Source organism: Rattus norvegicus, chromosome 1, assembly GCF_021556685.1.
Source record: "Rattus norvegicus strain SHRSP/BbbUtx chromosome 1, alternate assembly SHRSP_T2T, whole genome shotgun sequence".
NCBI classification, from domain to species: domain Eukaryota; kingdom Metazoa; phylum Chordata; class Mammalia; order Rodentia; family Muridae; genus Rattus; species Rattus norvegicus.
The window spans coordinates 136,493,195-136,506,800 of NC_141534.1; the positions used below are offsets into that span (position 1 = coordinate 136,493,195).

General features: G+C 40.6%; 1 long non-coding RNA gene across 5 annotated transcripts; it reads right to left on the reverse strand.

Annotated features, from left to right (window-relative positions):
• Nucleotides 1-1,752: 1,752 nt before the first annotated feature.
• LOC148007719 (uncharacterized) lies at nucleotides 1,753-5,503 on the reverse strand. Of its 5 annotated transcripts, none has more exons than XR_015647077.1 (3): nucleotides 5,352-5,503; nucleotides 4,819-4,960; nucleotides 1,753-2,567 (listed from the first exon to the last, which is right to left on the reverse strand). It is a non-coding gene; the product is annotated as an uncharacterized LOC148007719 (long non-coding RNA). The 5 variants fall into 5 exon arrangements; XR_015647079.1 differs by having other exon boundaries at nucleotides 5,209-5,414; XR_015647081.1 differs by having other exon boundaries at nucleotides 1,761-2,441; nucleotides 5,209-5,402.
• Between the last annotated feature and the right edge of the window lie 8,103 nt (nucleotides 5,504-13,606).

Here is a 13,606-nt window from a genome sequence, read left to right on the forward strand (position 1 = left end):
TAGAAATCTTTTTAAGGCTATGTCTTTCTACATCAGGATTAAAGTTTATTTTTCCTGCTCATACATGTACGGGTATGACTGACTCAAATTCAGATAGACATAATAGATTAATTTTCAAAGAGTATCATTCATTATTTGGAACATTTATGTTTTTCATAAATATCAGATGGCCAGGCCTGGTGTTACAGGTAACTCCAGCTACTTGAGAGGCTAAGACAGGAAGGTTGTAAGTTTACTTGTGAGTCTCAAAATTAGCAAATAAAAACATATCTCAGAGGCAGAACACTTGCCTTGAATGGTGGAAGCTCTGGGTTCAACACCTGGTACCACAAAAAGAAAGGAAAATTTAAAATATTATAAAAATGATCATTCTAATTCACATTTATCTGACATTGTTTTCAAGCGATTGAATACAATACAATAAAGATCATACTTATCAGAGTTTTATTTCTATTGATACAATATTTATTGCTCTAAGATTCAATTTGATCACATAAAATTATCCTTCTGATGATTTTTGACCCCCCTTTTTTTATATTTTTTTATTTTATTTTATTTTATTTTTTTTTTATTATCTTGAGTATTTCTTATATACATTTCAAGTGTTATTCCCTTTCCCGGTTTCCGGACAGACATCACCCTCCCCCCTCCCCTTCCTTGTGGGTGTTCCCCTCCCAAACCTCCCCCCATTGCCACCCTCCCCGCATAGTCTAGTTCACTGGGGGTTCAGTCTTAGCAGGACCCAGGGCTTCCCCTTCCACTGGTGCTCTTACTAGGATATTCATTACTACCTATGGGGTCAGAGTCCAGGGTCAGTCCATGTATAGTCTTTAGGTAGTGGCTTAGTCCCTGGAAGCTCTGGTTGCTTGACATTGTTGTACTTTTGGGGTCTCGAGCACCTTCAAGCTCTTCCAGTTCTTTCTCTGATTCCTTCAACGGGGGACCTATTCTCAGTTCAGTGGTTTGCTGCTGGCATTCGCCTCTGTATTTGCTGTATTCTGGCTGTGTCTCTCAGGAGCGATCTACATCCGGCTCCTGTCGGTCTGCACTTCTTTGCTTCATCCATCTTGTCTAATTGGGTGGCTGTATATGTATGGGCCACCTGTGGGGCAGGCTCTGAATGGGTGTTCCTTCAGTCTCTGTTTTAATCTTTGCCTCTCCCTTCCCTGCCAAGGGTATTCTTTTTCCTCATTTAAAGAAGGAGTGAAGCATTCACATTTTGATCATCCGTCTTGAGTTTCCTTTGTTCTAGGGATCTAGGGTAATTCAAGCATTTGGGCTAATAGCCACTTATCAATGAGTGCATACCATGTATGTCTTTCTGTGAGTGTTGACCCCCCTTTTTAATCATGCTTTTTCCCTAATATAGAACAACCCGGTTTCTAGTTCCTGTATGATTTGGGGTCAGGGGAGTGTTTTTACTACATCTGTTCAGAAATTGTCCCAAGGTTATTGCAATGCTGGCTTGTGCTCTCTCTTAGTAGTGGTTGACCTGCCATTTCTTGGTGTAGACAGACCTTTCCCCACTAACATTCCACTGTGCTTTGACAACAGGCCTCTTCCACCATGCTACCCATTACATCTGTGTTTTCTGAGTCGGATCAGTGATCCTGACCTCCTCTTCAGGGAACTGATTCACACCAAGTTCGCTAAGTGGTCTTTCCTCTGTGATGCACCCTTTGAAAAGAGGAAGAAGCTCATGCAGTAGAGTCACAAGAGATCACGTAAGACCGTTCAGATTTTTAGAACACATTTTCTGTCCTGACAAGGGGACCAGGGTTGGCATTTTTAATTTGCTCTAACTCTTTAAACAAGTATTCAATGTAGGCAGAGCTATTTGGAAGATTTAAAAAAAACTGACTGAATCATATGCAATCCATAAAGAAGTAACAATTTGCATTCTTATCTTTTGTGTGGGAGGTTAAATTGAAATACAAAAAGCATGACAACAAAGCAAAGAATGGCCACCTGGCACATGAGACCTTGTGATTCTCAAAGACAACCTCCATTTGGGGTCTCTCAGAGAGGAGTCTGCAATAGTAGTCCACAATCTCCACCCATCCCTGCCCTGGCATCAAAGTACTATATAGTACCTCAACAGGGCGGCTTGGTTGGGTGTTTCTATTTTAGCTCCTCCTACCCTGAAACTTCTGGAACCAAGAATGCGTTTGTCACCAAAATGGTCAGTCCAGATATTAGAAAACCCACTCAATTACTCAGCCTATGGGATTGCAAATACTGGTTTATCTTTGAAAGGGGGAAGGTTGCAGGTAGATTCATGAGAAAGAGGAAGTATTTGTGAGTCTGCAGTTTATAATCTCAGTAAAGAAGGCAGTAATAAAAAGTTTGTATTTTCCATCCTGGTACTTCCCATTCTCCTTTTCCTTAGATCCGTAATTCAGGACATCCATCCAAAAGAGTGAGGCTTGCAAGTTCACAAACTGCGGACATCAGAGAGACGTCAATCAAAATGGAGCAATCTTTTCCAGTGGGTCATATAACCAAAGAAGAACTCTCCGGGGCTAGAATAATCTGACGACATTGATGCCAAACCTGAGCTCTTTTCCCTAAGGCAGGAAGTGGGAAGAAAGAACAGGACCTACAAAGTTTACATGGAGGAATAGTTTACAGTTTTCTTAAGAAAAAATTATTTCAATACACTTTTAACTTTAAATGGCAAAATATTTACAGTTGTAATATAACAAAAATTAACCCCTAACAAATAAGAGGTTAATCTAGCGTCTTATACAATCCTTTACCATGTGACCAGATATCGATCTTTAATACACATAAGCGAACAGAGAGAATGGAAGAGTTTATTAAAATGGTAGCATAGTCCAGAAAATGCCACTGCAGTATTCTAGAAAACTAGATTCTCCTGGTCCCAAATGTTTTAAATATTATGATGACCGGGCATGTCCTTAACTCCAGCACTTAAGAGGATAGAGAGTTCAAGACCAGGAGATGTCCATTCTCAAAATAAGGAAAAGAGGAAGAAAGAAACAAAGGATGGGAGGAAGAGAAGGGAAGGGAGAGAGGGGTAGAGGGAGGAAGGGATGGAGGGAGGAAGGGAGGGAAGGAGAAAGGAAGAAGGGAGAAATATTTCAAATATTTCATAGGAAATTATAATCCCAATAATATTGTACAGTTTTTGTTTCCATTGCATCAAACATCAAGCAAGTGCCTAAAGGGAATAAATGAATGAAAAGCTGTTTAGCTCTATAATAAGGTCTAATAATTCATATCTGATAAAAGTTTCTGTAATAACCACAACAGAAGGGATACTTAATGGAGACACAGAAACATCGCACTCGCTGTGAGCAGACACCTGTGCGACACTGACCAATATCTGAACCCCTCTTCATTTCCTTTGTTATTTTTCGTTATAAAAAAAATGGATGGAGTTAAATGTATTAAGTTCTTTTGCTACAACATATCAGAAACTTTAATGATACTGTATCTCATAATTTTCACTTGAGTCAAAAATACTAGTCTAAAGATCTCATGCATGATTGGAACAGAAAACTCAAAGAAGAAAAAAAAATGTTTTCATCTTGTTCTGTCACCAAAATAACCTCCATAGAAATCGCATTATTAATGATTCCCCTCTACAAGATAGCAACCGCTGGCTTAAACTCAGATGGATGACTGTAGCTAATGTAAAATTTTCAGCTTCATTTCACTTAAATTCAAAATTCAAATTCAACAAACACTTACTGTGCCAGAAGCTATTTCATGTGCAGAATATAAAACAATGACCCTGTCCCCAAGAAGCTGACAGCAAAGTTAAGTCGTTTTCTCACAGTAGGTTTTCAACACAGAATGGTTCCAGCGTGAAATAATAGGACAGAGTAGAAAGACAGGAAATGCTCAATTTAAAGAACAGCTTTTCCAGGCTGTCTGGGAACTGAGGCTCAGTTTTAGAACTTTCTGGCATGTTTTCCTTAATGTTAATTTATTGTTAATTAATAATAACATTTATCAATTACATGTATTTTAACAAATGATTTTAGAGGACTTGAGCTGTGCATGTGTATGTGCATATAATATACAGGAAGTCTTAGTAAAAGCCTATATGAATTTTAGTTTAAGTTATGCTAAAATTAAATATACATTTAATCACGCCTGAGTCATATTTTCAAAATTAACAGAGAAATGTGATTGACGTTAGAATAGTCACGTTAGAAAGTATAATTACTTAATTTTTAAAATTAATTCCATACAATTAACTAATACAGGAATAATTAAGAAATATGTAATTAAGTAAAGTTATAGTCCCTGACACTTAGCCATTTAACCATAAAAGGAGAGCATATTTTATAAACAAGTGAAACAAATATGAAATCTATTAATTAAATATGTGGTTGCCGCTAAGAATAAACATTAGGAATAAAAATTATCTGTACAACCTGTGTAATCAGAAAGCATGTTTTATGGTGAAATGCATAATTATTACATTACTATGGAGTGGTTGGTGTGCTTCACTCCCTCAGTTTGAACAGTGGTTCTGCCATTCATCAGCTATGTGTGCAGCTTAACCTCTCCAAGCTTTTTCCAAGCTTGTTGTCAAATTTAAATAAGATAATGCATGGCTAGCACTCACTCTAACCCTTGACGCCCAAAAGGCCTGTTCACAATCATTAGCTAGCCAGTTTGGGAAATGGATAACTCCATGTTAAATCAGAGTCTGTGTTATCCTCTACACAACTGACCCAGTTCATTCATGAGTGGAGTGGGGGTTAGGGGGTGGGAAACATCAAGAACAGGAGAGCTCTTCTAGCTGAAAGTCCTGTGGAAATCCCTCTCATAACTTTCTACCTCTTTCTGCTCTTACAGGTCAGCATGCCATTGCTGAAAGTTTCTGTCAGTCTCACTCACAAACTGCTTCTGCAAAGAAGTTCTGAGAACCATGGGGCCATGCTCCAAACGGTGTACATGATCTCTTGTCAGGGTTTGTGGCCTGAAAAGGGAGACAAAAGAAAGAAATTATGCTAACAAAAGTAAAGTGGGAAAAAAAACCTGTCTGCCAAACACAAGCATGTCAGACTTGGGAGGAACAAGGCCAAAGCACAGAGGACTCTCTGGGGCAGCCTGGGGTCCGTGTAGAGCACTCTACAGCAAAAGCGAGCTAATCAGAGACACCCTCCATATAAAATCTTAGCCTTTCCCCTAAGGGGTTATAAAGTGAGGACGTGTGTTCATTCCTACCCAGAATCAGAGCAAAGAAGCAACCATTCCACTGGACAGCTCTTCAACCCCAGAACCCGTGCAGGTGAGTGTGGGAATGGACGCTGAGAGCAACCATTGTTTCAACCACCGAATACAAGAAGAAATCTGCGCGCTATACATACAAGTCCCCTTTTAACATCTTGGTTCCCAGTTGATGTCTATACTGGAAGACGGTAGAAACTTTAAGAGGTAGGGCATCATGGGAGTTAGAGGCAGGGCATCATGGGAACTCCTTGTGTACTTGGGGATAGGCCCGGGTAGGTTGTGGGACTCTGAGTATTACACTGTTTTCATTTTAACTTCGGGGCGTGAAGGTAAATGGCTTTGTTGTCATGTCTCCCTCAGTGATGCAATACTTTGCACCAAGCACAGACTGGAGCTTCCAAAACTGTAAGACAACTACTAGTTGATTACCTCAGGTCTGTGTCACAGTGATGCGAAGCTAACACGCCACGGAGCTTCATGAAGCATAAATAATGTCACTTGCTGGAGAAACGTCAATATAAGCTCAGACTTTAGAAACTTTCAAAACTGTGACACTTTTTCGGATGAAAGAAGACAACACCAACGAAATGGCATCATTAGTAAGTTACATCACACCATGTGAGTACAAAGCCGGAGAATCATCTGTCGATATCTGTTAGACATGTCGACACATTTACAGAAAATTAATTGTAGATAAGACATCCTCCATCCAACGTTCCTGTATCTGCCAACCTACTTCCTCTTGACAGTATCATGTTTTAATCATAGCGCAAAAAAAAAAAAAAAAATAGATCCACGCACATCCAACATTATAAAACTCTTCACAGGGTAGCTTCCTTCCAGAGCTAATTGGCAGTGTTCAGGTGATACAGAGGCAGAGTCCAAGCATGGGAAATGAGTTCTAACGAAGCTTGTCATTGAAGCCCTCATCAAGCAGGATCCGGGACCATTCTGACTTGGGTGTTAGGAAGACTCCCTTGTTTGCATCTGTTAATGGTTTCAGTGCTTAACTTTTCAACGCCAAGACTGTCAAATTCCCAGGAAATGTTTTATTCACTCGGCTTCCTTTGTCTACGAAATGAAGCTATCACTGAAATATTTCCAAGGAAATCCCAGCAGAGATCTGTAGAGACGGAGAGGTAATTGCACAGACAGAATGAATTGGCTCAAAGTCTTGGTGCGTGTAGAAAGACAGATACTATTCCAAGGAAACCGAAGTCAACAGATCTGGGGATTGAGATGCAAAAGTCCCTGAGCCATGTTAGATTAATGGTGGGAAAGGTAGCCGAGGCAGTTTTAGCAAGCATAAATTAAGCCATGCCTTCTCAAGGAAGGGTAAAAATTGACACATTTTGCAAATATTAGATTCCAAATGATCCTAATTTTCTTAGAAGCAGAGAAGCCTCAAGCCGTATTCAATTCCTTTACAATGTCTAACTTACGATTTTTATATTTAATTATTTCTTTCTTAGGTACTCTGCTTATCATTCATTATTTCTGAAAATATATAACTTTTCCATGGTTAATATGCAACTGTCCAGATATAGAATAATCTGAAGGTTACATTTTTCTCTTGGATACATACTTGTTATAAAACATTTATGGAGAACATTTTCCTTCTTTGTCCTTGTTGGAAATTAAATGACCATACACAGGTAGGTCTGTTTCTATAATCTATTGTTTCCAATGGTTTATTTGTCTAGCACAGTAAATGCCTACTTTTTTTCTGTTTCAGTTTTTACATTTTAAGATACATTTCATGCCAGGTGGTGGTTGTGTGTGCCTTTAATCTCAACACTCCTGAGGCAGAGGCAGGGGCATTTCTGATTTCCTGGTATACAGATTGAGTTCCGGAACAGCCAAAGCTACACAGAGAGAAGCCCTGTCTCAAAAAAAAAATAATGTAGTAATAATATAATACAACAGAAAATGCATTTAATAATCAGCACACAAACTTCTTTGAAGTAAAATATCAGGAGCGTACTTAGTATGTAAGCCCTCAACGGTCCACAGCTGAACTTTGCTCTGGGGGACAAATTAAATATATGCCTCTTTATTTCACTTCTGTTTTGAATCCCTTCGTGAACACCACACCAAGTCTTAACATTAACACTGGTGAGTACTGGTATGACATTTTCAAACCTTGGAGCAACTGCTGTGGCCAGCTGGGTATGAGAAGGTGGCTTCCCCAGAACCACAAGAACATACCACAGGAACAACTAAAGAGCAGCTGTAGAAAACACCCAACACTGACCCTTGGCCTCCACACTCACACACATTCACACACGCAGGCCCATCCATGAGCATGCAGGCCCATCCATGAGCATGCATATATATGTGGCAGGGGGATGTAGAGACAAAGGAGAGACAGAGTGGTATGGACAAGAGCAACAGGTGACAATAGGCCAAGAAGTCAACACATAGCTACCCCTCGCCACACAGCCCTAGAATTTAACAGACACGTTTATGCATGCCTTGATTTGTTTGTGTTGTTACTATCTGAAATTGGATTAACAATGTGTTTCTAGCTACGCAGCTGTGTAATGACTCCAGGGGGGTGGCACCTGCAAAAGCGACATGTGCAAAAGACAAAATGACACATCCCCGGCCCTTGGTTGGCTGGAGAACAGGAAGTCTTACACAGGGCATTGGTCTGCTTTGTTGGCTTTTATTGGTGGTGGGTCATTTATTTTTTACACTAGCCAAGCAACACAGTTAAGCAGAAAGAAAAAACGCAGTGTTTTCAGACTGGGAGTAGTTTTTAAAAGAAAATGAAAACCAATTGTTGGCAGGTGAGAAGTACCAAACATTTTCTGGAAGTCTGAGGCTGTGAATCTGCAGACAGCCAGAGCCAGGTCAGTCTCCCCATGAACACCCGGGGACTCAGCATGAACACTGGGGTTGGAATGTGATGTTGAAAGATGACTCAAGTGATCCTGTTGGCAGAAGATCTGAATTCCTCGGAAGTGCCTTCCAGCCTGGGCTGAGCCTCTGCTTGGAGCTGGATGGCTGATTTTTGACAGCACGTGGCTCGTGGCTCCATCCCATGAGTCATAGAACTGCTTCAGAAGCTGCTTGGCTGCTTCTCAGCTGGAAGCTTGGCTCTGGTGCTTTGAGGATTACGCCTATTCCTCCTTTCCCCGTTCCCTGAATCCATCAAAGTGCTAACTAGTGCTTTTGCAAGCATTCAAGACAGAAAGATGTTTGAGATTGGTAAAGCATCAACCTGCTCATTTTCAGATGAGAAAACTTAGGTTCCTGGTTCTCTAGAAAAAAAATAAATAAGTGAAACACATGTCTTTGCCCTTTAGCAAGAATACTTCCTTTGTGATTGTCTTATCTCAGTGAATTTTTTTATGTCCTCTTACTTGCTGACGGTTCAACCGATGACCTCTCTCAGGCTAAGTTCTCTCTCCTAACTAAATTCTATCTTTCCAAACCCCCCCCATAGCTCCCCCAAGACTTTTTTCTGAAAACACCTGTTCTAATGTCTGTGTCCTGTTTGAACCAAGCAAATGCATTGACCTCCAAGCAAACTTGCAAGAGCAAAGAATGACCTGAAGTGTCAAGAGGTATGATAGAATGTATCTTACATTTGGTTTAAGAAATGTATCTGAAATATTACGATCAGTCTGGTGTGATGGTTTTAACAACAGACTTACCTGTCTTTGGCGCTGTGACAAACAGTATGAGAAGGAGTGAAATGATAAAGAACCCTGACTCCATATTTATAGCTCCCATAGGTTGCCTTCCTGGTTAGCATCCTGTTTTGCTGTCTCACGGATGCAACTGTGTCCATGAGCGCCACCATAGCCTTTCTCAGTAGTCCCAAGAGGATACTGTAGACCTGGGAATCAAGACAAGGACCTTAGGGGTTGTATCACAGCTCTCTTCCCATTGCCATCTTCTTTGCTTTTGCCAACCTTGTCAAGGATGTCACTTAGAGCCCTTAAAGCCTGCCTCCTCTCCAGAAGTTTAGAGTCAAGTTCTTTAGACATGGCAAGATAATAAAGCTTTGTGGATACAATTTGTACTCCTTCTTCTTTTCCTTATTGTCAGATCTCATTTGCTTCTTATTCATTTTATTTGCCAATATAATTTGAATTTTCTGTTAATCATGTTGAATCTTTTATAGAGCAATATATGACATATTTTGTCAATGATTATGGTGTGTGTGTGTGTGTGTGTGTGTGTGTGTGTGTGTGCGGTGTTGCAGTGAAGCCATTGGAATCATATCACCATGCTTCATTTTTTTAAGGTTTTTGAGAAAGGAGTATTCCAAAATGTGTGGGCTAACCTTTTAAATTTGAGATCCTTCTACCTCAATCAACTGAGTCATGGACTACAAGCACACACTAAGACATCCAGTTCATTCCTGTTTTTGTTTGTTCAGTGGTTTGTTGATTAGTTAGATAGTTAGTTAGTTAGCTAGCTAGTTTTTGTTAGTTAGTTGTGACAGAATCTTGCTATGCATCCCTACCTGGCATGTCACTTACTGTGATAGCCTTGAATCTGTGGTAATCTTTCAGACTCTGACTCCTGAGTGCTGCAATTACAGATGTGAGTCACCACACCTTATTTCCCTGCTGTTTCAGATCTCTCTTCTGCCATTTACTCCCTGGGAAATGCATGATGCACTGTTTTGCCTGTAAGAGATTAGGTTTCCTCATCTGTGAGTTTTATCTGCCTGGAAACACGTCATCACATGTACTATGTCATTAGCTATAGTTCCTCATGAAGCAGGACATCTTCAAAGTATTTAGGAATGAGTAAATCTTGCCAACAAGATGGAGAGTACTTCATCCAATCAAGGAGGCCGTGTCCAATGATAGATTGTCCCTACTACTTCCCAGGCCAAATATTCATTAACCCGGGATGGTATTGGTACAGGGTTGGAAAGAGAGCCCCTCCAATCCTCAAATGGGTACCTTTGATTGACAAGTCAGAGCAACATGGAAGCTGGCTGTCTACCCTCATGCTTAGTAGCAGGTCAGCCTCAGCTCAAGTTGGAAATGTACAAAATACAAATAGGAATATTCCAGAGTAACTCTTGGGTCTGTGCTTCAGTGAGCTTTTTGGGTTTGTTGTTGCTGTTGTTCTTGTTGTTGCTGTTGTTGTTGTTTGTTTGTTTTGTTTTGTCTTTTGTCTTGGCAAGAGCTTTGCTTCTGAACCATATATCCCGAGACATCACCTGGTGACCACTAGAAACTATGATCCTAGAAGGTACCTTTTATTGTTAGCATCCTGGCATATGAAATAAAACTATGGACAGATCCAGCTTCTCACATTTATCAATCTGGATCAACAAAATGGTTTTCTAAATGGCTGCCTTCACATTGTGAGTATCTTGTAATATCAAAATTGTGAAGATGAGTTGATGAGATGACTCTGTGGTAAAGGCACTCACCCCGAAGCCTGATGAGTTAGATCCCAAGGCCCTTATGGTTGTAAGAAGGAATAGACTCCCCCAAGTGTCCTCTAATCTGCACAGGTGCATCACCATGGTATGTATACACACATACACACACACACACACACACACACACACACACACACACACGAACAAAAGACAGTTCGAATAAATTCAGAAAGCAAGTAAGGAATTGATAATCTGCTATATAAATATTACCTGACACAATAATACTATTTATTAAAAAAGGAAAGTAATCTGGACATGTGAGTGGGTTTTGCACTATTTCTGTAGCGAGGTTCTACTGCTCCCTGTTCTCGTTTTTATCTTCACATGTTAAGATGTTACTTAAAGAAGACATATTGTGGTTTACTCAGTTTCAAAGGGAACAATGAAGCAGCAAGCAATTCTGCTCTCCCAGTGACCGCTCTCATCTCAGGATAACATGGCTGCAGTGTCTCATTTCTCAGAAATACCAGAAATTACCGTTGTAAATGGTATGTTTACGTCTGCAAAGGAAGGCATTTTTTGGAAGATTGTGATGCAGATATTTAAAAAGTTTCCAGGGTGGTTCCATTTGTGCAATCACTGTTGGAAAACAATGATTTAGTAACTCTAGCACAATCTAAGTGTCCTTTCCCTGCCACTACCAGACAAACGGCAGCATGGCCTTGCTCAGTGCTGTCACTGGAATGAATTATGAGGAAGTCCTCCTTGCCAGGTGTCATGGTGCACACCTTTAATCCCAGCTAGCAAACCCCTGTGAGCTCAAGGCCAGCCTGGTCTACAAAGCAAGTTCCAGGTCAATCAAGACAACATATTGAGACACCGTCTAAAAACAAAAGAAAAGAAAACCCTCCTGGGGTTTTGCTGATCTCCACTCAGCTCTTATTTCAATAAAGAGGTGGTAGTGGTGGTTTGCTTGTCTGTTTGGTTGGTTGGTTGGTTTTGTTTTTTAACTGTATTCTGTATCGAATATAGAGACTGCAACTTTGGGTCCCATCTTGGTAGAGAAGTGGATTTGATTTTTTAATGAACAAAGATCAAGAATTGAAGTAGTTCTTTTAAGAAAAGCTATGTAGTCTGGGCAGATTGCCTAATGGTTTACAGCAGCCAGTATTCTCCCAGCAAAACTGGGTTCAATTGGAAGAACCCACATGACAGCTCACAATTGTACATAACTCCAGTTCCAGGGAGTCTGAGGCACTCTTCAGGCCTCCAAGACTACCAGGCACACACATGGTACACAGACATGCATGCAGACAAAACACTCATAGACATAAACTAATAAAATTAAGTTAAACTTTTGTTTTATTGTATATTTTATTTACATTTCAAATGTTTTCCCTTTCCCAGTTTCCCCTCCGCAAACTCCCATCCCATTCACCCTCCCCCTGCTTCTTTGAGGGTGATCCACCACCCACTCCCTCCAAACTCCCCATTCTGGCATTCCCCTACTCTAGGGAAAGGAACCTTCAAAGGACTAAGGGCTTCTCCTCCCATTGATACCCCACAAGGTCATCCCCTGCTACATATGAGGCTGGAGCCATGGGTCGCTCCATGTGTACTCTTTGGTTGGTGGTTTAGTCCCTGGCAGTTCCACTGTGTCTGATTGACTGATTTTGTTATTCTTCCTGTGGGGTTGCCAACCCCTTCAGCTACTTCAATCCTTTCTCTAACTCCTCCATTGGGAACCCTGTGCTCAGTCCAGTGGTTGGCTACGAGCATTGGCCTCTGTATTTGTCAAGTTCTGGCAGAGCCTCTCAGGAGACATCTATATCAGACTCCTGTCAGCTTGTACTTCTTGGCATCTGCAATAGTGTCTGGGTTTGGTTACTGTATATGAGATGGATTCCCAGGTGTGGCAGTGTCTGGATGGCCTTTCCTTCAGTCTCTGCTCCACACTCTGTCCCTGTATTTCCTCCCGTGAGTATTTTGTTCCCCCTCCTAAGAAGGACTGAAACATTCACACTTTGGTCTTCCTTCTTCTTAAGCTTCTTGTGATCTGTAAATTTTATCTTGGGTATTCTGAGCTTTTGGGCTAATATTCACTTATTCGTGAGTACATACCATGTGTGTTTTGGTTTTTTTGGTTTGTTTTTGTTTTTGTTTTCTTTTCTTGTTTTGTTTGTGATTGGGTTACCTCACTCAGGATGATATTTTCTAGTTCCATCCATTTGCCCAAGAATTTCATGAGGTCATTGTTTTGAACAGCTGAGTAGCACTCCATCGTGTAAATGTACCACATTTTCTGTATCCATTCCTCTGGTGGAGAACATCTAGGGTTCTTTCCAGCTCCTGGCTATTATAATAAGGCTGCTATGAACATAGTGGAGCATGTGTCCTTGTTATATGTCAGAGCATCTTTTGGGTATATGCCCAGGAGAGGTATAGTAGGGTCCTCAGGTAGTACTATGTCTAATTGTCTGAGGAACTCCTAGACTGATTTCCATAGTGGTTGTACCAACTTGCAATCCCACCAACAATGGAAGGGTGTTCCTCTTTCTCCACATCCTCGCCAGCATCTGCTGCCACCTGAGTTTTTGATCTTAGCCATTCTGACTGGTATGAGGTGGAATCTCAGGGTTGTTTTGATTTGCATTTCCCTGATGACTAAGGATGTTGGACCTAAAGAAATGCTTTGTGGCCATTCTATATTCCTCAGTTGAGAATTCTTTGTTTAGCTCTGTACCCCATTTTGAATAGGGTTATTTGATTTTCTGGAGTCTAACTTCTTGATTTCTTTGTAAATAATATTAGCCCTCTATCTGAAGTAGGATTGGTAAGGATCTTTTCCCAATCTGTTGGTTGCCGTTTTGTCCTAATAACAGTGTCCTTTGCCTTGCAGAAGCTTGTAATTTTATGAGATCCTATTTTGTTAGGCAAGCACATTGGGTAGCTAAATGTGAGCGTAGCCTCCTCCATCTAGATCACTCTGCTTCCAAGCTCAAAATTAATAAATAAATCTTTGCTTTGTTTGCC